The following is a 27,465-nucleotide window of genomic DNA, read 5'->3' on the forward strand; positions in this document are numbered from 1 at the left end:
CGCAGTCTGGTCCAACACTAATTTAGGTTGGGTTTTGTCCAACAACGTTTCTAATAGGTTCAAAGCAGTTTCAGGGGAGGGTTTCAACTATACAAAATCTGAACCCGAAAGTTGATACTAGGTAAAACCCAAACCCAAACCCAAACTACCGAGTTCGATTTTTATTGTCATCCCTAAGGAGATCTCTATTCCCCATTACCCACCCAACATGTAAAATTCTTAGCCCAATCTTCTTCCCTCATAGATCCTCCAATGGTTTGCAATAGGGCTAGGATCCTCCTCACACGTATGAATGACAATATGGGCTTGGCTTGACGGACCAACCCGTTTTGATTGGCATTTTTAGAAGGTCCGACTGGGGAGTTGAACCCTTTTAGCAATAAGGGTCGGGCCGAACCATCTCATATTTTGGCGGGCCAAAGGTGGGCTAGACAAGGTTGGGTCGGGCTAGCCCGTATTGTCACCCCTAACCTTGGGTCTCCATGTTTATCTATGAAATTCTGTAAAAGAGAAATATATGTTTGTGGTTAGTAGATAAAGTATGTACATTTGCTCAACCACATCAGTTGTTGTCAATGGTTGAGATGCATTATCATCACTTTTTTTCAAATAAGACTACAATCCTAGTAAATTCTGGTATTAGAACTTCAATCATACTTTCATAAATGTGTATCTTTTTTTGTCAAATAATAACATCATACTAGAGAGATAGATCATGTTCCATCTCCCGTCGTTGTTTCCATTAAAGTTCAATTTCCAACAAGGCATGTGGACCTATCAAACTGGAGATGATTGTCTGTGATACCTCTTCATGCAACCTAGAATCAAATTATTCATTCTAATGATTTTCATTTTATTATGAAACCAAGGATCAAGAATGCAATTATCATTTAAATATATTAAATTTCATCAACAAGAATGTGTTGGAGATGAAGTTGAAGATTGAAAGAGAAAAACAGAAAGAAAACGTGTTTGGAAATGTAAAGAAGGTAAATGAATAGTGCATCTATTCTTAGAAAGTGAATGTTGGTAATTAACAACCAACTAATAATGAGACTTTCCATTTATAGAGTTAGTTATCCTAAAGGCCCATTAACTGCTAAAGCCCAATAACTACTTATAGCTCTTGAATTACAAATTCTTCTTCACTCTTCCTTAATTCAAGCTAGTTAAACTAACAACTCCTAATTCTCTTCTTTGTTTCTCGAAAGCATCCTTCTTAAATGCTTTGGTTAGAGCATCAACAAACTACTCCTCTGATCTGCAGTGTTCCAGCTTCAAATTTCCTTTATCTACTTGATCTCTTAGGAAATGAAACTTTGTTTCTATGTGCTTGCTTCTTCCATGAGCTATGGGATTCTTGGCCAAGTTGATGGCTGACTTGTTATCTACATAGAGTAGCATGTATTCTGCAGAGTGCATTCTCAGTTCTTTAAGCAAAGAGAGAAACCATATAGCTTGACACCCACCCAAGAAGGCTGCAATATACTCTGCCTCGCATGATGAAAGAGCTACAACTTCTTGCTTCTTTGAGTTCCAACTGATAGGGGCTTCATGAAGCTTGAAAACATAGCCAATGGTGCTTTTTCTATCATCTTTGTCACCACACCAATCTGCATATGTATAGACAATCATGGTTGTTATCCCTCTGTTATCTTTGATTGGAAAGAACACTCCATAATCTAGGCTCCCCTTCAAGTATCTGAGCACTCTTTTTGCTGCCATCATGTGTGAGTGCTTAGGATTCTTCATGTACCTACTAACCACCCCAACACCATAGGTAATATCTGGTCTTGAATTGCAGATATACCTAAGTGACCCTATCATTTTCCTATAAAGTGTAGAGTCCACTACTTTATCTCCTTCCTTTTCTCTACATAGGGAATTTCCAGTCTCAACTGGTGTAGGTGATGGATTACAATCAATCATGTTGAATCTCTTGAGCATATCAGATGTGTACTTCCTCTGGTGCATAAGAATACCTTTGGTTGTATTCACAAATTCAATTCCTAGGAAGTATGAGAGTGCCCCTAAGGCAGACATTTCAAACTCTTGTTTCAGTTTCCTTTTTATACTTTCTACTTCTTCAAGTTTTCCTCCAGTTATCAAAAGGACATCCACATACAAATATATTATCATGGTTGCTTCATACTCTAGGTGCCCCGAGGAGTCCTTGTTTAACAAGGAAGCTGTCAATTCTCTTATTCCATACTCTAGGTGCTTATTTTAGCCCATAGAGTGCTTTGTGCAGTTCGTACACCTTCTGCTCATGATATGTTACCTCAAAGCCAAGAGGTTGTGTTACAAAGACTTCTTTGTCAAATGGACCATTTAGAAAAGCAGATTTCACATCCATCTGGCATAGGATCCAATCCCTTGAGCTTACTATTGCTATAACTAGCCTCACAATCTCCATTCTTGCTATTGGTGCAAATACCTCATCAAAATCTATCCCTGGTTTTTGCAAGAAGCTTGTTGCTATTAATCTGGCTTTATACTTGGCCACAGTTCCATCTAGTTTCAACTTCACTTTGTAAACCCATTTTACTGAAATGGCTTTCTTACCTTCTAGAAGAGTTGTGAGTTCCCATGTACCATTCTTCTCAATTGAGTTGATTTCTTCCTTCGTAGCCTCAATCCACCACTCTTTTTTGATTGCTTGTTCAAAGGTTATAGGTTCCATTTCTGCCAACAGAGCCATGTGGATAAGATCACCTTCAGAAGTAATTGATGTGTTTGAAAATACCTCATAGTCTCTTAATCGGGTTGGCCTTTGTCTTTGTCTCTGAGGTCTTTCAGTAACAATTGTATTCCCTTCATTCCTTGTAACTTCTAGTGGTGTTCTGCTAATGAACTCAATCTCAATTTGACTTTCCTTGTGTGAACCTTCTTGATTTGAATTCCATTCCCAAGCTTTAGTTTCATGAAACTTGAGATCTTTACTGTATAATATGGAATCAGTCACTGGATCATATAGCTTGTATGCCCCTGTTGAATGATATCATAGGAAGATTAGCTTTTCTCCTTTGTCATCCAACTCCTTTCTCTTATTATCTGGTATGTGTCTATAACATATTGGTCCAAATACTCTAAAATGTTTCACACTTGGCTTGAGTCCTGACCATGCCTCTTCTAGTGTCATTCCTTTTAGCCTCTTTGTAGGACTCCTATAATGTAAGCTGCAGTGGCCACAACTTCCCCCTAGAATTTCTTGGGAAGTTTCTTAGTTCTCATCATGCTCCTGGCCATGTTTAGGATGGTCCTGTTAACCCTCTCTGTAGTTCTATTGTGTTGAGGAGTGTATGGTGAGATGAACTCAAGAGTGATGCCTTCTTTTTCACAAAAGTCATGAAGCTCATTAGATACATACTCCCCTCCACCATCACTTCTCAGCAACTTCAATTGATTACGACATTGCTTTTCCACAAGTGCTTTGAAGCTCTTAAATATGTTGAGAACTTCACTCTTCTTCTCTAGTAGATAAATCCATAGCTTTCTGGTATAATCATCTTTGAAAGTCAAGAAATATTTGTTTCCCCCTAATGATTGAACCTCCAAATGCCCACACACATAAGTATATACAACTTCTAATGGTCTTGTTGTTCTTGATTGTATTTGTGAGCTAAAAGAGTTCCTTGATTGCTTACTGGTAAGACAATCTTCACATTTTCAGTTGGTATGTAGATGTTGGGGAGTCCACTCACCATTCCATCCTTACTCATTAGTTCTAAGCTTCTGAAATTGATGTTCCCAAACCTTTTGTGCCAGATCCAAGTTTCATCTACTATGGATTCTAGGAACTCATGATCCTCAAGTTGAATTCTAATCTTGAAGGTCCTATTGGTTGAGAGTGGGGCTTTCAAGATTACAGTCCTATTCTTGTTGAAGATTTTCAACATTCTATCTTCCATCCTCATGTTATATCTCTTATCGAGCAATTGACCAAGGCTTATAAGATTGTTCTTCATTTTTGGCACATATAAGACATTTGAGATGTATGAGACAATGCCATCTTTCTTCTTGATCATTATCTTTCCAATTCCATCTGTAGTGATAAAGCTATCAACAAACTTTACCTTAGTCCTCACAGAATCATCAAGGGTCAGAAACCACTTCTTGTGCCATGTCATATGGTTTGAGCATCTAGTATCCAAGTACTAATTGTCTACAGGAAGTTGTTGATCATTTTTCGCAGTGATCATCAACAATGCTTCATCTGAATCACTTCCTTCTAAGCCTGAGATATCTCTCTCTGCCATCATTAGGACTTCTTCATAAGAATCCTCATCTTTGGCTAATCTGGCTTCAACATCCTTGCCTCTCCTCTTAAGTTTGCATTCTGATGCAAAGTGTCCCCAATTTCTACAATTGAAACACTAGATGTTGCTCTTATCTTTCTTCTTCTTTCCATTGTTTAGGTTGCTAGGCTTTTTGATGATGCATCTTTTTTCAGATTCAGAGTTTTGGTTTGAGTCAATTTTGTTGAGTTGCTACTATGTGCAGATAAGTTAAGAGGAATCATGGCTTCTTTTTTTATCAAGAAGCACTGATTCTACATAACAAGGTAAACTTCATGATCTTATCTGAACTGTGCACTTGACACATAAAACAATTTTAGGTTCGTTCAGGGTGGCGAGGAACTAGAGCAAAACTTTTAGTAGTTGAGAAAAATGAGCAGCAGAAAATCTGTTTTGTTCAGGTTCAAAAAAAAAATAAGCCGACCAACATTAACTCAACACATGGTTCCTTGTAATAGTTCGATACCCTCTTGTTGCATTATTTTTCATATTTCTCTTTTGTTGTCATTTTTTCTCTTCACTCATACTTTTTCTCCCACTATCGGTTATACTCAAGCAAGCCATCAACTCTCCATCTTCAAGTTCAACCATCGACCCTCTGCAAGTTCATCATATCAAGGTTTTCGTTCAAGCCATCAAGGTGTTCATATTCTTTCTCTCTCGTTCAAGCAATCGATTTTATTTTTCCCCAATGCTGATTTTTTTATTTCCCTAATTTCCTCTTGTTAAATTTTTGTAAAGCATGACAATAATACACAACAAAAACAACAAGAGCAAAAAAAAACAATTGATTATCTGAACAGGGTGGTACTTGCTTAGCTTGTTTCTCTTTCTACTGGATCATTCAGAATTCCGCTCAGTCATTACCTTTTATTTCTAAGTTAGAAAAGGGAAAAAGGAACATTATCTGAACAGCCATTGTGTAACCTTTTTCTTGCGAATCTCCATAAAGCTCATTGGTTAGCTTCTTCCATTGTTTGGTTGATTTTTCTTCTTTATTTGCTTTGCATATTTAACGCTTTTGTCTTGTGATTTTTTTATGTAATTTAACTACTATGATTTGATTATTTCTATTTCTTTGTTTTATCTTACATTTTGTAATGACATAAACTCCTTGTTATAAAAAAGTATAAAGTTAAAATTCTGCTAGTAGTAAGTAATATTTAAACTATTGTAACATGTCTTTGATCTTAATGTTACTTGCATGTTCAAGATTGAAGACATGTCCCTGGTCTCAATTTGAACCTAAATGTCTTGGTCTTTGATCATAAAGAAAAGTTTGCTTATAGCTATGAGGAATTGAGTTCAAATAATGAAGTTATCACATTGAGAAGAGATTTATTCTAACTATCATCACTACTCAATTATCACTGTGATAGTTATGCTTGTGAGATATCCTGCTCAAAATTCTAAAAAAATATTTTTAGTAATCTTTTGAATGTTTGGCACCAAATTAATGGCTAAAAAATCAGCAAGACTGCTCAATCCTTCAACATACCATTAACATAAATTCCCTTGAAAGAATTATCATCAGAGCTCCATAAGCACCCTTGCCACTATGTGCAGATAAGTCATGGAAGTGTACAATCCAATGATGAGTGTGCTACTGACACTCTAGCTTTGCAAATCAATACTCCTTTCTAAACGGAGTGTTTTTGACAAAAACTCAAGTATTTGAAATTCAGCTTCCAGGTAGGAAACACAACTACTTTTTGGAATGTGTATAGGGTTGAGTTCGGGGTCAAACATTGGTCCAATTGACAATTGGGGTTGGGTTAGCTTCAGGTTTTGGGCCAAGTTCGAGTTCAAAAATATAAGCCGGCCAACATTAACCTAACCCATGCTCACCATCAAAGATTTATAATGCGATCCACATTATGTATTGCGGCTGCAACAAAACGGATGTGGTCGGCATCGCATTGGCACCACATTGGCACCGCACGCAATTGCGATGTGATTGAAATTCATGACAAAATCTGCAACAAAACGGTGTTGCGCCCGCAACAGAACGTACTTGTAACAGAAAATTTGCTTTTCTCCCCCGTTCTGTTTTTGCTTTCAATTCCAAGCAGTCAAACATTCATCCATGCTCCCTGTTATTCATGAATGTGTGTCGCGGGTTGGCCGTTGATGGGCGCATTGTTTCTGTTCTTGGAGGTTGAAGCTGCCCCTGTTCAGTTTTCTTGTACCGCTTGAGATTGAGAGAGAGGAGACTCATGAGAGTCTTGAGAGAATAAGAGAGGGTGAGATGAGTTGTCATATTGAATTGGAGAATAAGATTTTAGAAAATAATTTTTTTGCAGATTAGAGAAAATAGAGATTGAGTGAAGAAGAGAGGATGAGAGGAGATTTTCATTTGCTAAATGAGATTGAGAGGGGATTTGCATTTTGCAGGTGAAGAAATTGAAATTGGTAGAAATGGGCTCATTGCAACTTTTGTAGAATGGTAGAAAATAAAAATATTTAGGAATGTTTTACTAAAAATATAATCATATTTAGAAATGTCTATATGGATATTGGGTAGTTTTTTAAATGGACAATATAATTATATTTTTCTAAGTGAATGTAATTGATGATAATGATAATGAGAATTGTAATATATTGTAATCTTGTAAGTGAATATAATTCACTTTTGTTAATGCAAAAAATGATAATATATTTTCTTTTAATTGAAAAATGATGTTATTTTTATTAAAATTTTATTTTAAATTATTAATTGTCATGAAACAAAATCAAATAATGAGTAAAAAACTTATACAAAATGAATAATAATAGTATTTATAGTAATTATGCATTATTTTTGTATTTTGTGCATATATTAATTAATTTCATGTTGCAGCGGTCATAATTCGCATCGCAATGACCACAATCATAATAATCGTGACCGCAATTTAAAACACTGTTTGTCATTAATTATAAACTAGATATAGCATTCTAGATTGTGTCATGATTATGACTCTAGTAGTTTGGCTATAAATTATATATTCTTTCATTTTGTACTGAGAACACTTTTAATTTTCAAGCCTGCCATCTCTAGTGTATAGGTCTAGATCTATTTCCTTTTACTCTCTGCTATGTTAAATTTCATGCACCATAATGATGCAAGTATTTATTTGGGTGCTAAATTGTACTATCCTCACAATAATTTTATGGGCCATGCTAATAAAATAGTGGTTAATTTATGTTCTTCTTGTTGTATGGTAAGGCACATAGAATAGATGCACCTAATTCAAATACTATCTATCATTTTCCCTTTGATCTTTTGTATAATTACATATGAGGTTCTGACTCTATCCATTCAATATCAGGATGTTGTTATTATTTTTTCATTGTTGATACTTAGTATAACATAGAAATGTAAGACCCTCTCCATATTTCAAGAAAATCCCAAGTACACAAAAGTATGCTTAGTATAACAAGAAAATCAAGTATCCTTATATAAGCATTAACAATGGAAAAATAATAACAGAATCCTAATATGGAATGCACACTGGCATGACCCTATAGGTTACTATACAATCAAAAGGAGAATGATAGATAATATTTGAATTAAGTGCATGTACTTTATATGTCATATCCATACAACAAGAAGAACATAAATCATCCACTGCTTTCTTAGCATGACCCATAAAATTGTAGTGGAGATAATACAGTTTAGCACCTAAATAAATATTGCACCATTACATGAAATTTGACATAGCAGAAAGTAGAGGGAAAGAGATTCAGACATATATACTAAGTTTACTCATAGATTACATTTCAATTTGAAAAATAAAATCCTATCTAAAACATGGTAAAATCTTCATGGGTCAATTGAATTATCCTTGGCCTTGATTTCCTCACTTGTGATTTGGTTTGAAAACTTGAATGAGTCTTGAAGTGTTTTGGCCGAGACTCTTGAGATTTGACCTAGTCATGTGCCTTGCTTGAATTTGATTTGAGTTGACAAGGTCTTGGTCGAATTTCTTTATTGGCCGAGCCAAAAATTTTGTCCATGTGCCAAATTTGAAAATTGAGTTGGTTTAAATAAGTATTGGCCGAGATTTGTCATGTTTATCAAGCCAAGATTTACTCCAAGTGCCAAATTTGAATTTGAGTTGAATTACCCAATTTTGGCCGAGATTCTCTAGTAATTTGACCTAAAGTGATGTGGATCTTATCTCCTTTGCCATGAATCATGCTAGCCGAATTTGATGAGCAACTAGCTTAATCTCCACATTATCTTCTCATCAACTTAAATTTGGAATGCCTTGAATCATGTCTTGTCGAGTCAACCAACTTGATCTCCATGCATATCTTGAATTTGAATGCGCTTTGATCATGCTTGCCGAATTTGGTGTGTAATTTTAATCTCCATGCTTTAGCTTTGATTTAGTTGTGCCAAGATTTTCTCCTAGCTTGAATCTTTGAATTTGAGTGTTGAGCCGCCTAACGTCTCATCTTTTAAGCTTGGCGCCTAATCTTCTAGCTTGATTTGCTCTATGGTTTGTGCAAGGAATTTGAATTTACCTTGTGCTCCTCTTCCACACGCCTTTCCAATAAACACTCATTTATTTGGTGAAACGAAATAATAACTTAAAAGATAATTAAGAAATTCATAAAAATAATACAATCCTAATTACTTGTGGATTAAGACACTTCCCACTTATTTTGGATATAATAACAAAACTTGTCATGGTGGATGCACCGCAAGGCCATGGCCTCCACATGGTTCCTTATCTTGGGTAATGTAATGAATGTGCTTGGTTTTCTCCTTGGACCATTTTGGACTTGAATCCATGATGAAGCTCATGAGTTGCCTAAGCACTTGGTGTGCTTTTCTAGCATTTGTCCTAGTCATGGGTCCTCCTAGGCCATGCAAGACATCCTCATCAACGTTGGGCTCCTTGTTCTCTATTGGGTTCACAACAACTTGAGTGATAATCATGACACAATCTAGCTTGCTATATCTAGTTCATAGTTAATGGTTTTCACAGCTTAAACTAATAGAAAACATGCTACAAAACTAAAAGAAAATACGAGTGCTTAGAAATATTAACTATAGTTAATGGTTTTCAACTAAATAAGTGAACATCAAGGATGTATATTAATAGAAAATAAAGTACAAATAAGATGCCATATAACACACCTATCTTATCCTAAGATCATATTTTGTTCCTTCTTTCGAAAGTTTCATATATATATATATATTCACCCTTTTCTACGAAGGATCATGTTAACAATATGTACTCTAAAAAGTAGACAAAAATATCCTTACTTGCTTAAATAAATTTAAATATATTGTCAAAGTTATTTGAGTAAATATGACAAATTAAGGTTACCCACCTACCAAACCCAATTATTCTCGGGCTGAGACCCTCTCCAATATTGGAGGGTCCATTACTGGAATGTGAGACCCAAATTTATTTCATCATTTATAATAATTTTGTACTTAAAAAATTTTAAAATCTGAACCATCAATTTTTTTTTTAAATGAAGAGGATCCATTTCCATTATTCTATGTTACGAAACTTATCTTCCTTCAGAGCAGTGTTGTTAAAACCGTACCACTAGTTATCAAACTGGTCAGGGTACTAGTATAGTGGTACAATGGTTCAACCGGTTGATCAATAATTAAACCGCATGTCGGTTAAATCAGACATACCTGCTTATATTTATATATATAAACATATAACAAAAAAAATTCAAATAGGTAGATACTCAAATTTATAATCCATATTCATAATATACTCAAAATTCACATAAACAAACAACTTTAAGTCTTTAACAAATTCAAAGTCTAAATTATAAAATATATATCAATCCAAAAGTATCACTTAACAACCGTAAGATATAAATAAATTATACAAGTTCATAATTCACTCTACAAAACAAATAAATTTGGAGTTTTAACATTTAACACCAAGAAGTCAAAATTGTCTCATATCGAGATTATATTTTTGCACCAAATCCTATCTTCAGACAGTACTCCAACATTACACAAATGTCACTGAAATTACACACGAATATTAGGAACCAAAATATATAATCTAAGTATGTCTTGGAAACATGTGCCTTGAAGTCTTGAAGAAGGGTTGGAAAAATGGATCACCTTGTAATGGGTTTTTAAGTTTTTAAGTTTTTTTTAAAAAAAATGTGTATAAACCAGCCGGTTTAGTCAAATACCACCTGGTTAACCGGTTTTGATACTTGGTCGGTTCAATATCTATACTGTACCGATTAGGGGTCCAGTTTTCCGTTTGAACCGGCCTATACGGTACGGTTTTTACATCATTGCTTTCGAGCAAAACACAAACCTCTATACCTCTAGAACAAAACACAAACCTTCTAGTTCCACAAAACGTCACAGTTTCCTCCCTTCACCGTTTTGCGCCACATCGCTGCCCAGTCCTGCCATGAAATTCTCGGATTTTGTTGTTGATATTTGCTGCGATGGTGGCTCTGCATGGTGGCAGCTGTGTGTGCAGTTCACATTCAGTTGAGGTGGCAACTTAGAGTGTCTTCGAGTGATATAGGAGAAAAGATTACGAATGAGATAGGTTTGAAAGATTTGGTAACGAGATGATCAAAATTTTGTTATTTTTTTAATTTTAATAGTTTTTTATACTAAATGAGCTTGACATGTGCCTTGCCTTTAATTGAGATATTTGTGTCCACTTTTTTTTGGTACACATTACTAATATGATCATTCATAGAAAGGGAGCACATATGCTAGTTCATAATTAGTGTCACTTTATGTGCTATGACACTATGATTGGCTGAAAAAAATAATCAAGTTAAAATTTAATTTTTAAATATTTTTTATCATTCATAGCTAATGGCACGCAAAGTGACATTAATTGTTTGACAGCAGATATCCACCCTCATAGAAAAGGCTGGACTCATGTTAGCAAAACTCATACATATATATCGTTTTGCTAATCTAGGTAAAGAGCATTTTTGGTTGGAGTAGGTTATCATTGTGCACTAAGATTTTTGGACAAAATTAACCCTTCTATTCTAATTGTCATGGATTTAATAATAAAGGTAGTTTTACAATTTCCATTTCAAAAACGATTACCCCTCATCTCTAACCTTCTTCCCCTCTCCCATTTACCTAGTTGTCTCAAAACACAAAAAACCCTCCACCAGCGGCTGCCATACACCAACTGCCCGTATCGCACCCCACTCTAAGCCCATACCACTGCATCGCCTAGGACCGCCACATGTTATTTCTTAACCCCAAAACATCGAAAACCCCTGCATTATAAGAACCGTTGCACTGTTGTCCACCCAACATTGCACATCTACTTACTACCATATTATAAGGTTAATGTTCTTCCAAATAAGAAGGTTTTCCATTTAGAAAATCTTCACATAGAGATTGAAATAATTTATAATAACATATTGGAATTAAGGCCAAGTTCCACCTGCACAAAAAATGGCACATGCACAACTTAAAATATAGCATTATTTTATCAATTTAAGAAACAATGTGGTGAAAGAGAAACCACCTAAACAAGTATCACCCTGACCACTTCAGATTGCAAGGAGCAACAATTTAAATTTGAGAGTAGACACAACACAAGCATTTCATCATTGCAAGCAATTGAGAATTGCAATGTCCAAATGTAGTAGATTGGTGAGAGGAACTTAAAGACCACACTTGACACTCCCAAAGCTGACAAATAAGAATCTTTTTTATTAATGGAGAGATAAGTACTTGATTTTACATATGTTTTTTACAACAAAAATGTTATTTCATTATATATAAAAAGATAAAAATATCTTACTATATTATTATTTTCTTCATTTATTGTAATATGTTACTCAAAGCTGACAATCAATATAATACACAGTGCACCACATAAGCATGCAAGGGGGCTGTAACACGGATATCAAACAGTCACAACACAATTTCTAATGCATTTCCATTTCTAGTTCAAAGAAGCTAGAGCATCTGTGTGTTTTGAGAGAATAGATGTGATGTCATCCATGAACTAATGAGTATATTCATTATTTATAGATAAGCTGATGGTTCAGCAGGATATGTCCAATTAGAGTATATAACTTTAGTAACTTCAAAGCAAACTTTTCAAGTTCTGATATATATAGTTTCTTAATCATTCTATGCTCTTTCTAAAACTAATGCTTAGTATTTCACTTGTTATTTTCATTGATGTTTGAGTTATAGCATATGCATGGTGCTAAGTGTAATCTCCTCTTGTTAAAATTCTATGCCTTTTATAAATGGCAAAATGGGCATAGGGCGCGTCCACATTTTTTGAGGGTACGACATACAAATTTCGCCCATTTGCTCGTTTTGCTCGACCTGTTTTGTCCGCCAAGTTCGCGGGCATTCCCGTTGGGCAATTCGGGTGGCCCATAAATATAATTTAAGGAAAAGTAAGAAAATTTTAAATACGTTATGACATAGTATGATTTTTAATCCCTAAAAAATTGTAATTTAATGTGATTTTTTAAACTTCATATAAAATATTAAAAAATTTGTTAATTATTTATTTTCAACTACTTTATTTAATTTAATTTTATTTATTATATAATTTTTTATTTTTTTTAATTATTCAACAATGTATGCGAGTCACCCGTTAACCCGTTTTAAAATGGACAGGACATTGACTTTTGTCCGTTATACTAAAGCGGACATGTTCGTGTCTACTTAAATTTTTGCGAACATTTACAAGCGCGGGCGAAACGAGCCGAGCGACCCGTTTTGTCATCTCCAGTGCCTTGTAATAAATGTTACTTTCGTAAGTTGTTGCTTAATCTTTGTTGATTGAGCGCTCAAAGATTATCATGATTCGATGTTACTTTCCATAATTTATGATGTCATTTTTATGGAAACTCTATATTTAGGGTTCATAACCAACATTTACATTAAAAATAGTAACCTGGTTGATGATTTCTTGACTTTTGCCTCATACTGATAATTTTTGAAATTGAGAACTCATTACTTAGTTGACAATAGGTGGAGGGTGTTTTTGTTATTGGTCAATGTTTTAGAATTCGGCAGTAAAATTTGCAGAGGTTGAACAAACTGCCTCATTTATTTTTGCCACAAATGATCCATGGAGGTTTTTGGCGACCCTTGCTACCTTGAGGAATTGCAGCAGTTAGATTGTGGAGGTTTTTAACATTATCTGAATGGAATCTTTAGGAGATTAATGTCATTAAATATAAAATTGTAAATGCCAATACTAGACCTCATCCAAGTAGATTCTTATAAATTCCAATACAACTTAATTAAAATTCCAAAAAAGTAAGAGTAGTCTCATATAAACTAAAACAAAATATATGACAATTATCCTAAATGTTACTTGTTTTAGATGATTTTCTTGTACCAATCGATATTATTACACACTTGCAACATCATTATAATTTAGTGAAATAAAATATTTATTGAACCATTATCTACTGGACAATGTTGTATTTATATACTGCACAATAGTGCAATTGTTCAAGACACTCATATTTTAATTGCATAATCATGGATAGGGAGGTTGTCCGATGAGATTTGGCATGGCTACATGCTCCAGGAAGTTTGTACAACATCCATTAATGATACTAGCATTAGTCATGCAGTCAGCCGACAAATCCTTTTCTTGGCCTTCCCCTTGAAATTGGCATATGTAAATCATATGGTACTTTAGAATCTGAAAAATGTGAAGGTCATTTTGGATACATTAAGCTACCGTTTCCAATATACCATCCAAGACATATTAGTGAATTGAAGAGGATTTTCAGCCTAGTTTGCTTAAATTGCTTGAAAACGAAAAAGCCAAGTTTCTAGGATCAAGTATTGGGGTAACACAAAGATTATTACCTTCATGTTGTCGGGATACTAATGTTACACAAGTTTCTCTCCGGAAGGTCAAAATAATTGATGGGGCTTGTTATTTGGCACTCAAGGTGTCCAAGTCAAAGATGCAGTCTAGTTTTTAATGTGGAACATTTTAGAAGAATATGGTTATGACTATGATGGTTCTAATATTCGAGCTTTGCTTCCTTCTAAAGAAAGATAAACTATAAAGAGATTTTCTCTTGGTACAAAGAAAAAACCTGTCGGAAAATGATATTTTCCTCAAGAAGGATGTTTTGAAGTATCTTCCTATACCACCAAACAACTTATCGGTGCCAATGACTTCTTATGATGTGAATATCATGTCTTCGAACCCTTTCCATAACATTTCTCAAAAGATTGCTCAACCTGTGCCTGTTAAAGGTAAAAAATGGGTGACTTGGCACGTTATCAGCACATTTGGTCATATGTGGCATTTCCATGGTGAGCATTATTAAATTTACAGCGAAACAATGTCGTTTAGTATTGTTTCTTAAAAAAATCAATGCACATAACCACGTCATCTTGTGTAATCTAATTCACTTCATATGTTAAAATTGTTAGTTGATTTCGGTTTGTTAATTGTAATATTGTTTTTGTTAATCGATTAAGAGTTTAATTAGTCGATTAACTAGTTAGTATATAAATGGTGATTCCTTTATTCCTTGTAATTCAATTCATTCAATGAGAATATTATCAATTTTTGTTTCTCATTCTTCTTTCTTTAAGCTTTCTTTTATACACTTCTTGATTCATCAAGAAGCTTTCTTTTCATAGCTCTTACCACATTTTAACATGGTATAAGAGCTAATTATTCTTCAATTCCAAGATTCAACCTTATCACTCAATACATCCTTTATCACCTTGCACAGACCTTCAAACTTTTCCTTAAGTTCTTCCACTTGCTTTTTTTTTTCATCTCTAGTCTCTTCGAGTGGAAATAATGGTCAACTTCCAAATGAAAGTCCAAAGAACATTCCACCATTTGCATCCACTGGCAATGCTACAATGTAGATTGATCGTGCTTCTGGAAAGACTGGTTCTTTGCAATTGTAATTTGTTTCTGAATGGATGACACTAAAGATGAGGATACAAGATATATTCTCTACACGTTCTTTGGTTCTATGACTCAGAATAATAGTTATGTTGTTTAAATATGATCAAAGCAATATGATGCAACTACAAGAACTTGTTATCTTTGTCAAGAAGGGGAAGTCCAACAACTTGAAGAAGATAGGGAAGACCAAGAACAACATCAAGAAACAAGAATATCATGCAACATTGTGTGCCCAACCATGCACAATGGCCGATCATCAAATTAAGGAAGCTATATCACATTCTTTCATCTATTATCCAAATTATTTCTCATTTCTTTATTACTCTAGTTTCTTTACCCCTCTCTCTCATTAAACAGACAACATTAGTGTGTAATTTTTCCTCATTGAAACAACATATAAGGATCAAGATTAAGGTCCATCTCATTTCTTTCTTTCACCCATTATGATTGGTTTGCTTCTGTCAAAAAGATTGTTAAGCGTTGGATGAAATTGCTTCTGCCAAATGGTGGTTAAGCGTCAGTATTGCTTCACGTTCAGATTTCAAGACTGGGAGACGAATATTCGCTCACCAACAAGAGGAGGTATAAGAGTATGTGTGGTGTTCAACACAATTATTTCAAGATTGGAATGCTTGACACATTCCAGCTTGAGGGGGATGTTAAAGTTGTTAGTTGATTTCGATTTGTTAGTTGTAATATTGTTTTCGTTAATCGATTAACTAGTTAGTATATAAAGGGTGATTCCCTTATTCCTTGTAATTCAATTCATTTAATGAGAATATTATCAATCTTTGTTTATCATTCTTCTTTCTTTAAGCTTTCTTTTATATACTTCTTGATTCATCAAGAAGCTTTATTTTCATGGCTCTTACCACATTTTAACATCATATCAGCTCAAAAAATTAAGACCCCATAGGAAATGATGTGGAAACAAGTAATATGGTTCTAACTTAAAATTTTAAGGAAATAAATGACTATCCTTGAATCATATCTAAGCTCATGTATGTATAACACACTTCTATCCACACCTTATCTTTTACAAAACTCAACTTCTTTGTTGTAGTGTGACTGGAGTTTGAGTATATGATAATTATTAAGAAAGTTAAAGTACACTTAATGGTTCTATTAGAATATACTTAGGGATTGTCCGTAATAGACATTAGAATACATTCATATACATAGAATGCAAATTGGGCATGATAAAAATCTCACGATCATAATTGACTCTTCGGCTTAGAATTAGTCTCAAAGACCTAAATTCATTACAAAATAATTTTTTGGCTCAATAGCTTGAGGTACAAAATAATAGAAATTGTGGGAATAACATGACAAACTCACTTCTCAAAACTTCTGAGTTTATTTCAACGCTTAACACACTTGAGTCCATTGGGGAGTCACATAAGGAGTATTTGGATCCATCAAAACCTAAAATGTAAAACTGGAGAGTATTTGTTTCCATATATGAGAAACAAAACAACATAAAAATTACAATAGCCATCATATAATACCTAAGAGATGAATATGGTTATATATGAAATTGAGATGTCATCCTGAATGTGTCATATGCAAGGTCTACTTTGACTCAACTATTGACTCTTTAAATAAGTGCATGGACAAATGTCTCCTAGCACGGGTCCTAATGCCCGATCAATAACAATGGTATTGATACTAGTCGAGCTCGACCAATAAAGCGACCGGGAAGAATACATCACCGTACACCATTGGGAATACTTAGGTGATCTATGTGCACTCATTTGAGAGTGCAAAGCGTCAAAGATTGCATTAGCAACGTTTGCCTATGTTTTGATGAAGACAAGAAATTAGTTAAAGCTTGAAGATTGCTCAACAATCAACATGTCGAGGGCTCAAGTGGTGTCTTATTAGACTTATGCTATTATTCTTTATTATCATTTTAGAAGTCTAAGATGCTTGCCATAGATATTGAGTCTAGGTTAGGTAAACCTAGGTGTGAGTCTCACAAGACTTAATAAAGTAATTAATCCACTAAAATGAGACATCATCTAGAAATATATGATAATTAGGTTCATGCATTTGAATACATTGATTTTGTACATTAAATGTATTATATTTGGAAATCTTGTATTACATGAGCATATATCATATTGGTAGTTCACCATGCATTAACAAGTTGATTTTACACTGTTTTAATCAATTAACCTCATGGCTTAATCGATTAACGTGAGTGTTTTTCTGCTGTTTCAACAACATAACTGAAAAACCATTTTTAAGAGGCAAAAACTGTTTTGTATAAATACTAGCTAATTGCAGAAACGACCATGATGGAAAAAGAGAGAAAAACACAAAAGAAAAGATATAGATCATCATTGTTAGAATCTATTAAAGAAGTGTTGAATTAGGAGAAAGTTTAGATCATGCTAAGGCTTTAGATTTCATACTCATATTGCATGATTCGTTAAAAAGCTTTCTTGCATATTCTTGTGTTTTCTTGAAAGAAAAAGAGATAGATCTTTTTGATTGCATATTTTAAGAAACTTCATGCATGAATATTCATATTAGACTAGGACGTCTTGTGAGTTCTTTCTTAGGTTTTTTTAGGGTTTTTGATTTTCATTGTAATATCCGAGTATTAAGTACTCATTCATAACTCAAAAGCATTGTTGTTAAAGGATTGGGAAAATCCTAGCTGTGGTTAGGTAAGGTGTTCTTCACACAAAGACTTGGAGGTCTTGGGATAAAGAGCGATACGGCTGGGGCCGAATCGCATAAGAAAGGTTTTCTTGGGAGGCGGTTTTGGGAAAGGTCAAACCAAGGGTGACGAAGTTCTTTGGGTTTCAAGAAGGGAGCGTTCAAGTTTTGTATTTGGAAGCGTGTATGTAACGTACATTGTGTTTCATAGTGAAGAAGGAAAATCTCCCAAATCAGAGGGGAGGACTGAATGTAGTTTTGCAGTGGATAGCAAAACGAACCAGGATAAATTCTCTGCGCAATCTTTTCTATCCTTTTCTCTTTTATGTTTCAAGATGTTTTAATGCGATTCAAGAACTAATATTTTGCATACTTGTTCCTTGCTATGTTATTGTTAATCTTGTAGGAAAGTATCTGTTGTATATCTGTTTGTGTGTTGGTTAATAACTGTGCAAGAAGATGATCTGGTCATTCTGTTTCTGTTACTGGTTAATTGATTAAGACCAGTTGTTAATCGATTAACTGAGGATTTTCACCAAGTGTGTAAAAACCAAAAAAGTGGAAATTGAGTTCCGCCACACCTATTCAACCCCTTCTAGGTGTATTCTGCCACCGATACCTAACATCATTAACGTTAGAATAACCATCATTCGGAAAAGACAACTACCATATCATACTTAACATGATACCTTCAAGGAGTGTCAATGTTCACTATAATTACTGGAAAGAGTTCCATCAACTAAGGGAGCTACCCCTTTTATGATAGATCAATCTTCACCTATAATGTCCTCTAAACCAAGTCAGTGAATAATGTCTTATCATCCCATAAACTATCTACTAATAGTATGCATAGTAACATGAATCGATTCATGAAAAACATGACTTCAAATTCTTTTTATAAAACTAAGAGTTTTGTGGGGTAACCAAATACTCTGTAAATATACAAGTTTTCAATGATAGAATATCCTTTTAATTATGTAGTTATTTGAATATTTAACATTTTGAGATATTACTTTATTAAGAAAATATACAAATTTCAAAGATTTAGGGTTTTCAAATTATTTTTGTTCTTATTACCTATTTTCTAAAAAAGCATGGTCAACCCATTTAAAACCAAATAAACATTGTTGATTTCTAAAAAGAAAATACATTTCTGGTTCCTTTTTAAACAATGTTCATTTCTAAAAGAATATCTTTAATTTGCGTTAAAACTCGGGAATTTTGTTTCCCTCTTTCTTGATGTTATTTATCATACACATCTTTCTTTACATTCTTTATTCCATGAGAAATGTTCATATCCCATGTCATGTCAATGCATAATGATAAATATATCATGATCCAATTAGTTATTTTAGCATTAACTCAATGCACAAGAATGAGCAGTTAAATCAAACATACAAATATCTTTCATCACTAAGAAAATTCAAAAATCATTCTATCAAATAAAATCAATCATTATGTACTAACATATACTCTTTATCAGTCATTAAATCTAAAATAGTAATGTATGAGTAAATCAGCCTCAATACTCATTTACTCGTAGCAGGAGAATTAACATTCGATTAAAATTGTTTATGGCCTAAATTAAAAATGTATGAATATCTTTATATCATGTCTAAGCTCATGTATAAAACACTTCTATCCATATCTTATCCTTTACCAATCTCAAAACTTTTTTTGTTGCAGCCTGGCTAGACTTTGAGTACCTGATAATTACTAAGAAGGTTAAAGTACACTTAATGGTTATATTAGAATTTACTTAGAGATTGTTCTAATAAAGTTATTGACTTTAGAATACATTCACACACACATATTATATATATATATATATATATATATATATATATAATGATAAAAATTTAACAATCATAATTGGCTCTTTGGCTTAGAATTAGTCTCAGAGACCTAAATTCATTAGGTTCAATAGCTTTAAGTACAAGAAAAAAGGAATTGTGAGAATAACAGGACAAACTTACTTCTCAAATTACTTCTGCGTTTATTTCAACCCTTAACACATTATAGTCCATTGGCGGAGTCACATATGGATTATTTGAAATCCATCAACACTGAAATGTAAATCTAGATAGTGCTTGTTTCTATATATATGAGAAACAAAACAACATAAAAATTACAATATACATCATATAATACCTAAGACATGAATATGGTTATATATGAAATTGAGATGTCATGTTGAATGCGTTGGCAATAAAAACCGAACCCGTGGGTACCCGTCCAAACCGAATCCGAATTTAACGGGGAAAACCCGATGTGATTGGGTTCGGGTTTTACCCGGGTTTAAATTTCGGGTTTTACCCGGGTTTAAATTTCGGGTTTTACCCGGGTTTAAATTTCGGGTTTTACCCGGGTTTAAATTTCGGGTTTTACCCGGGTTTAAATTTCGGGTTTTACCCGGGTTTAAATTTCGGGTTTTACCCGGGTTTAAATTTCGGGTTCGGGTTTGGTATAGCAAAGACCCTAACCCGAACCCGCCCCGAAGTAAGGTAATTCAATTTAAAATTGAAATTTCTATCATTTGCCAATTGTTTTTAATTTCTAATGTTACTTTATATACTATTGGATCTTCAAACATAAAAGAAATGAAGTAATACAAGAGAAAATAGAAATGTTAGAGTAAAATTACACGAAAATAATATCATATTTTCCTTAACACTTTATCATTTTCGGGTTTTTTTCGGGTTCGGGTTACCCGAAACCCGTCGGGTTCGGGGATGGTATTTTTATTTTCAACCCCGTTGAGTTTGGGTTCGGGTTCGGGTTTTGAATTTCGGGTTCGGGTTTGGGTATGTGCAAATCCGCCCCCGACCCGCCCCGTTGCCATTCCTAAATGCGTCATATGCAAGGTCTACTTTGACTCAACTACTGACTCTCTAAATAAGTGCATGGAGAAATGTCTCCTAACATGGGTCCTAAGACACGATCAAAACAATGGTATCGATACTAGTCGAGCTCGACCAATAAAGCGATCGTGAAGAATACATCAATGTATACCATTGGTAATACTTAGGTGATCTATGTGCACTCATTAATGTTAGAATACCCATCGGTCGGAAAAAGACAACTGTCATATAATACTGAACATGATACCTTCAAGGAGTATTAAAGGTCACTATAATCACTGGAAAAAATTCCATTAGCTAAGGGAGTCATCCCTTTTAAGACAGATCAATCTTCACCTATAATGTCCCCAAAATCAAGTTACAGAATAATGTCTTATCTTCGTGTACACTTTCTACTAATAGTATGCATAGTAACATGAAGCACTTGATTCATTTTTTAGATTCTTTTCATAAAACTAAGGGTTTTGTGGGGTAACTAAATGCTTTGTAAAATATACAAGTTTTCAATGATAGAATATCCATTTAATTATGTAGTCATTTGAATATTTAACTTTTTGAGATATCACTTTATTAAGAAAATATACAAATTTAAAAAATTTAGGGTTTTCAAATTATTTTTTGTTCTTATTACCTATTTTCTAAAAAGAACTTGGTCAATCCATTTAAAACCAAATAAACATTGTTAAATTCTAAAAAAAATACATTTTTGGTTCATTTCCAAGCAATGTTCATTTCTAAAAGAATACCTTAATTTGCATAAAAACTCAGGAATTTTGTTTCCCTCTTTCTTTATGTTATTTATCATATACATCTTTCTTTCCATTCTTTATTCCATGTCAATGCACAATAACAAATAATATATCATGATCCAAATAGTTATTTTAGCACAAACTTAATGTACAAGAATGAGTAGTTAAATCAAACATACAAATATCCTTCATCACTTAAAAAATTCAACAATCATTCTATCAAATAAAATCAATCATTAAGTACTAACATATACACATTATCATTCGTTAAATCTAAAATAATAATGTATGAGCAAATCGATGTCAATACCCATTTACTCATAGCTGTAAAATTTACGTTCAATTAAAATTATATAAGGCATGGCCTAGAAATGTATGACTATCTTTGAATCATGTCTAAGCTCATGTATAAAACACTTCTATCCATATCGTATCCTTTACCAAACTCAAAACTTCTTTGTTGCAGCTTGATTGGACTTTGACTACCTGATAATTACTAAAATGGTTAAAGTACACTTAATGGTTCTATTAGAATTTACTTAGGGATTGTCAAAGTTATAGACATTAGAATACATCCATTATATATATATATATATATATAAAATAATGTAAATTGGGCCATCTCACGAGCATAATTGGTTCTTTGGCTTAGAATTGCTCTGAGGGACCTAAATTCAATCCAAAATAACTTTTTGGCTCTAGAGCTTGAGGCACAAGATAAAGTAAAATATCGGAAGAACATGGAAAACTTGCATCTCAAATTGCTTCTAGGTTTAATTCAACCCTTAACACACTTGAGTCCATTAAACACAACCTAAGGTCTTGATAAGGAATTTTAACTCTCGCTATAATTAGGACTCTCAGTAGTGTTTTATAAACTTTTAGCTTGATTGGGAAACTAATAAACAGAGCTTATACATATTCTCGATGATCAATATGGATATATTTTGATAATTTATAATACTACAAAAGTGTTTTGGGGTCCTACGGGTCATGCCCACAGTCTTAATGGTATTATGGCTTCTTAACCATTATATAATGTATGGGTAAGCCTTAGGACCCTCAAATTTTCATGGTTAACAGTTCAATACACCCACAATATAATCATCATAGTTAGTGTTCATTGTCCATGCATGCATCGGCTTCTCAATCTAAAAGAGACAAAAATACTGTACCAACACATAGGATGTAATTAAGCTTAATTGAAGCACAAGATAAAAAGTCCCTTGGTACCCGCAAATGGCTTGGAGCCCAAAGTTAAATTCAGGAAACAGAGAGAGATTAGCCTAGGGTTTCAGAAAAAAAATCCATAGTCACTTTTCTCAACCAATTTGATAAAAGGAAAATCAAGATATCATCTAGACAACCAATTAGAATTTACTTAGAGTGAGTTTGATATGAATTATGTTTTTAGTTTCAGATTATAAAAACAATGAGATTATAATATGTTTATGTTTTAATACCATAGTTGAAAACTGAATATAAACTAATCTGTTTTGTTTGGGTAAGGTAGAAAAATTGTTTTATTACATAGTAAATTACAGAAAAAAGTATAAGGTTATTTGTTTATGTTATGATTACTTTGGTTATTTTTACACTAGTTTTTAAATATAATTTTTTTAATATTTAGCATTATATATATTTTTACTATAAATTTTTTAATTTTTAATATTGCATAACAAATGCTAAAAAAATTATATTAACATAAAATACAATATAAAAACCAATATAAATATTAAAAAACATGATACACAAATAAATAGAAGTTGCTAAACTTGAATTACACGATTCACAAAATAAATAATACACAAATATCAAGTTTTATGATAGGGTAAAATGGGAAATGAAAAAAATAAAAAAAATAAGGTAATCCGAAATAAATCAAACCCATGATTTTGGACGTATGAGTTTATTTTTCTTATGTTGTAATTATTTTTTTATATTGTTATTATTATTTTTTACATATTTTTAAATATACATTTTTTAATATTTATCGTCATATATGTATTTTACTAAAAGACATGCATTTTTTAAATATACATTTTTATATCATCCTAATTTTTTTTTAATTTTTATTACTTCATTTCAAAGGCTAAAAAAATAAAATAAGAGTATATACTCTTAGTTCGTCATATTTTTTGGCCTTACTAAATTGGTCCCTCAAAAATTGAAAAACCCAAAATCATTCCCAAAAAATTTAAATGGTGGTCAAATTAGTATTTTTAGCATGTTTTACAATGTTAGTAAGGGAAAGAAAGATAACTCACTACCTTGTTCTGGTTGGGCTTTTGATAAACAACATGGCCCAAAACATAAAGAAAGAAAATAAAGCAATACATACTGAAAGTAAATAAAAGAAGGAGAGGCCCAGTAGATGGTCAGCCATTGTTGCTTGAGGTTGAAGGTACCATGGTTGTGAGAACCATTTAACACCCCTCTTAAGTTGGACGGTGTAAACTAATAGACCCAACTTGGAGATGAACTGAGTGAATAACTTTGGTGGCAGAGGCTTTGTAAAGGCATCAGCGAGTTGATCCGAAGAAGGAATTGAAAGAAGATGAATGAGACCTTTCTGATTTTTATCACGTATGACATGACAGTCAATTTCTATGTGCTTTGTGCGTTCATGGAAGACTGGATTATGAGCTAAATAGATGGCAGAGCGATTATCGCAGTAAACCGGAGTTGGGTGAGGTAGAGGAAGATGAAGATCATTGAAGAGGTAGGACAACCATTGTAGTTCACAAACAAGGCTACCTAAGGCGCGGTATTCAGCCTCAGAAGAGGATCTGCTGACCGTGTTTTGTTTTTTTGTTTTCCATGAAATGATGGCAGATCCTATGAAGATGCAGAACCCAATTATTGATTTGCGTGTGTCAAGGCAGGAGGCCCAATCTGAGTCTGCAAAAGCTGATAGTTTCAAAGTAGATTGTGATGGGAAGAATAAACCTTGAGAAGGTGAGGTTTTCAGATAGTGCAGAACTTTGAGGGCAACATGGTAGTAAGTTGTTAGAGGATTGGTCATGTACAAGCTTAATTTTTGAACTGCATAGGAGATATATGGTTGTGAGATGGTAAGGTATATCAATCTTCCAACTAGTCGTCTGTATGATGAAGGATCCTTAACAAGGGTGCCTTAGTCCATCTGAAGTTGGACAGCAAGGTCAAATGGAGTTTTGGCAGGTTTGGATGTGAGATTTCCAAATTCTTCAAGTAAGGATAGAGTGTACTTTCTTTGATTGAGATGGATGCCACTGGTGGATCTTGCAATTTCAAGGTCTAAAAAGTATCTTAGGTGACCAAGATCTTTGATTTTTTAGGATTTGTCCAAAACTGATTTGACATGGTTGATCTCTACTATGTTGTTGCCCGTGAGTACCAAGTCATCGACATAGACCAATATTGCAGTGAAGGAATTTGTAGTGGATTTGGTAAATAGAGTCTGGTCCACAGATGAATGATGATACCCTAAAGAGACAAGCTTGGTAGATAGGGTGGTATGTCATTCACGACTTGCTTGTTTGAGACCATATAAAATTTTGTGAAGCTTACAGACTAGAGGAGAATTGGAGGGTAGGAGACCTGGAGGTGGTTGCATATAGACATCTTCATGTAAATCCCCATGGAGGAATACATTGTTGATGTCTAGTTGTTCTAGAAACCAAGACTTTGCAGCTGTTAGTGCTATGATGACCCTGATAGTAGTGATCTTTACAACTGGTGAGAAAGTCTCAAAGAAATCCACTCCCTCCATTTGTGTGAATCCCTTGGCCACTAGTCTTGCCTTGTACCTTTCTAGGGACCCATCTGCATGAAGCTTGGTCTTGTAGACCAATTTGCAGCCAAAAATGGACTTGTTTGTAGGTAAGGAAACTAAAGACCAAGCATTGTTGAGTTCTAATGCTGCTAACCCCTCCTGCATTGCTTCTTGCCAACATGGTATAGTAGATGCTTGTTTGTAGGATGATGGTGATAGCAAGACAAAATTTTCTATAAAAAGGAGAACAATTAACATAACTTATAGGTGAGCTTAGAGGATACAACATACCTTTTGGAGAAGTAGGATGTATGTCTGTGGATGTTGCTAAAGTGCAGTGATAGTCTTGCAAGTGTGAAGGAGGTTTTATGATTCTAGAGGACTGTCTAATTGGTGGAGCAGTGTTGGGTTGAGTGTGATTGGAAGGGAGGTGGCTATGTGTAGGATCTGCAGAGGCCTGAGATGGTGGAGGACTAATGTGTTCACTAAAGTCAGATATTGGAGGGTTAGTGATGTGAGGTTTGTAGATTGAATGAGGGGTTGGGTAATGGATGTGTTCAAAAGGAAAGTAATCTTCATAAAAGACTGTGTTCCTTGAGAGGAAGATAGAATGTGATTTAAGGTCATATAGGATATAGCCTTTAGTACCTTCTTGAAATTCAAGAAAGACAGCTTTGTTGGCTCTTGGTTTGAACTTGGTTCTGCGTGCTTGCAGGGTTGTGGCATAGGCTAAACAACCAAACACTCTTAAGTTTTCTAATGTAGGAAGGGTGTTGTGCAGACTTTGATAAGGACTTTTCTGTTGTAGCATAGGGGTGGGTAATCTATTAATGATATGAACAACATGTTTGATAGCAAAATTCCAAAACTTGGATGGTAAATGGCATAGAAAATATAGAGCCCTTGCAACATTGAGGATATGTTGGTGTTTCCTTTCAACTATCCCATTTTGTTGGGGGGAGGGGTCTCAACACAAGTTCTTTAATGAATGATTCCTTGAGAAGCAAGAAAGTCATTCATCAAGAACTCAATCCCATTGTCACTTCTTAAACACTTTAGCCTTTTGTCAAACTGAGTTTCTATATAAGCTATGAAGTTAATCAAGTGAGGTATAGCTTCTGCTTTAGATTTTAAGAGCAAAACCCAAGTAAATCTAGTATGGTCATCAACAAGAGTCAAAAAATATTTATGACCAAATAAAGAAGGGACTGAATGAGGTCCCCAAATGTCAGCATGTAAAATGTCAAAAGGTTGCAAAGTATTAGTGATGCTATTATTGAAAGGCAATTTCTTTCGTTTGGATAGATGGCAGGTATCACAAGGTACATGTTTATCTCGAACATGAATAAAAGTAAATTGTTTGGCAAGATTTAACAATACAGAAGTAGATATATGTCCTAATCTCAAATGTCATAGGCAATTACTAGTATTTGTACAAAATGAATTAGCAACAACAGAAATGTTAGATCTTAAAAGTCTTGAATTTTGAAGATTAATCATGAATAGCCCTTGATGAGGTCTAGCTGAACCAATCATCCTCTTGGTATGGTTCTGCAAAATTAAGCAATGTTGCTGAGAAAAGATCAAATGGCACTGCAATTCATTGAATAGTTTGGTAACAAAAATAAGGTTCACATCAAATTGTGGCACTAGCAGAACATTTGATAATGAAAGTGAGTTAGTAAGAGGAACTGTCCCAAAGATTAAGGTTGAGACCTTATCTCCATTTGTTAAGGTGATGGTCATAGGTGCTATAGTCTTATAATTTAAAAAATTGGTTATATTATGAGTAATGTGATCTGTACCACCTGTGTCCAATAACCATTGACAATTAAGGTTACATGTGGTGGTAGGAACTGTGGTGTTTACTGCAGAATTGATGACATGACTGTCTTTCTTTGATTGTTGTAGTAGGTCAAGAATTCCCTAAACTTCCTCTTCAGTGAAGGTCCTAGCTGAGCCTTGTGTGTGCTTGATCTGTTGTGCTTCAGAATAATTTGCAGCTTTCCTGTCCAAGGATGAGCCAGTGGTATGGTTGGCCATTCTGGTGGGTTTATTGCCTTGGTATCTAGGAGGGTAACCATGCTTAAGAAAGCATGTCTCAACTGTGTGATTGATTCTTTCATAGAAAGTGCAAAATTTGTTTTGACCTCTACCTGTGTTGTTAGCCCTGGTCCCCCTTCCTCTATATGGATAACTCCTTTTTCCTCTAAAATTAGAGCTATTATAAGTGCTGGG

The 27,465-nt window shown here is 34.0% G+C and overlaps 1 long non-coding RNA gene across 1 annotated transcript; it reads right to left on the minus strand.

The window, feature by feature from the left end:
* Positions 1-4,825: 4,825 nt before the first annotated feature.
* On the minus strand, positions 4,826-24,200 carry LOC109340656. The gene is made up of 3 exons (XR_002106820.1): positions 24,064-24,200; positions 19,521-19,524; positions 4,826-4,836 (listed from the first exon to the last, which is right to left on the minus strand). It is a non-coding gene; the product is annotated as an uncharacterized LOC109340656 (long non-coding RNA).
* Between the last annotated feature and the right edge of the window lie 3,265 nt (positions 24,201-27,465).

This window comes from Lupinus angustifolius, unplaced genomic scaffold, assembly GCF_001865875.1.
Source record: "Lupinus angustifolius cultivar Tanjil unplaced genomic scaffold, LupAngTanjil_v1.0 Scaffold_224_10, whole genome shotgun sequence".
In the NCBI taxonomy this organism is placed as follows: domain Eukaryota; kingdom Viridiplantae; phylum Streptophyta; class Magnoliopsida; order Fabales; family Fabaceae; genus Lupinus; species Lupinus angustifolius.